Source organism: Elephantulus edwardii, unplaced genomic scaffold (genome assembly GCF_000299155.1).
Source record: "Elephantulus edwardii isolate Elephantulus edwardi_28Jun2011 unplaced genomic scaffold, EleEdw1.0 scaffold00081, whole genome shotgun sequence".
Classification (NCBI taxonomy): domain Eukaryota; kingdom Metazoa; phylum Chordata; class Mammalia; order Macroscelidea; family Macroscelididae; genus Elephantulus; species Elephantulus edwardii.
Genome location: NW_006399831.1, coordinates 14,131,716 through 14,133,457, shown reverse-complemented (window position 1 = coordinate 14,133,457; position 1,742 = coordinate 14,131,716). Strand labels below are relative to the sequence as shown.

The 1,742-nt window shown below is 37.7% G+C and overlaps 1 pseudogene; it reads left to right on the top strand.

Moving 5' to 3' along the window:
* The first annotated feature begins 1,292 nt into the window (after positions 1-1,292).
* LOC102876072 overlaps positions 1,293-1,742 on the top strand; it is a 7,576-nt pseudogene continuing 7,126 nt past the window's right edge.

The window sequence follows — 1,742 nt, the reverse complement described above, 5'->3', positions numbered from 1 at the left end:
CAGAACCAACCTATAGCTGAACCTCCACTGGGTTTTTAGAGCCAATTTAATCTCACTGAAGGAGATTGCTCCTCCTTCTTCTCGGTGGATTTGAACCATGAGTCTTGGGGGTTGCAGTACAGCTTCTCACCACTAGGCCACTACAGCTCCCTCATAGCATCACTATATAAACAAGCCTATGAAATGGGTAATTAATAAGTTAAGAAGAGGGCACTATGTTGTAAAGAAAACCAAGGCACTGTGAAACTGAATTGACCATGTTATGCGGTTATAAACAGTGGTAGTGGCATTTAAGACTAGGCATTTTTATTTCCAGGATTTGAGCTCTTAACTACAAGTTCCAGTATTTGGTAATTTTAATATATGTTTAAAAACCTCCTACTCACATCACCTCTTATGATTTCTACTGTTTGTTTGGGCTTTTAAGCAACATAGATTTGCCTGGCAAGCATTTTTCATGCTAAAGAGTATTTAAATGAAAAGAGAAATTATACATTCAGCAGGCACAGGATTTAGTTAATTTAGTAGGCCAGATTATAGATGATCTTTCAGTTTAAAAACTGTAACTCATTAGCCCATTGCCATTGATCTGGAATTGCCTTGTAGCTGATCCTGCATTGTATTTCCAAGGCTGTAAATCACATGGGAGGAAACAGATTGTCTTTTTTTTCCTTGGAGAGAAAAAAAAAATCCTAGAAAACAATTAATAAGAGATGTTGTTTTCTCAGTTAAATACCTAATTATTGGCCTATCCTTGAATTATTACAAAACTAACATTTTTGGTTTTGTTACGGCACATAATGGGTGCTTTTCATAATTTGATGGTAATTCCACAATTTATCACCTCCAGTACTCTCTTCAGGGCCATCTAAGTAAAACAAAACAGAACAAAAACAAAACAAAAATCCACTTCTCTTAAAAACAAAATCATGTTCAAGTCACCCCCGTACAGCACATGAGCTGTATGGCCAGGTCCTAGCCCCTACCCTCACATTGCTGATACTTGCAGCCCTTTCCATCAAGATGCCTCGGAAGTACACCATAGAGAGTAGGTGGAGGCCTTTGACTTTCAGATAGATTGCCCAAATCATGTTTCTTATTATCAATACCTTTTATCTCAACAAGGAAGTTTTCCTTGGCGAGTTGATCTCTAATCCTTCTGATGCCTTGGACAAAATTCATTATGAGAGCCTAACAGACCCTTCCAAATTGGACAGTGGTAAAGAGCTGAAAATCACCATCATTCCCAACCCCAAGAACATACTTTGACTCTTGTGGACGCAGGCATTGACATGACCAAGACTGATCTCATAAATAATTGGGGAACAATTCCTAAGTCTGATACCAAAGCCTTTCTGGGGGTTCTGCAGGCTGATACAGACATCTCCATGGTTAGTTAATTTGGAGTTGGTTTTTATTCTGCCTGTTTGATGGTAGAGAAAGTGGGAGTGATCACAGAACACAATAACAATGAGCAATGTGCCTGGGAGTGTTCACCTAGAGGTTCTTTTACATGGTGAGCCCACTGGTTAGGGAATTAAATTTCTTTTTTTCCTATTTTTTCTTCTTTTATTACTGACATGCATATAATTATTCATATTCATTTTGTTCCATTCATGTACATAGTGAGTTTTTTGTTGTGGAATTGATGTGTGAGGGTTGTTGTTTTTTCTTTCACACGTTCCTCGTTGGCATTATGTTTCATATTATCATTCCCATTCACTGTGTTTCATAAAATAAAT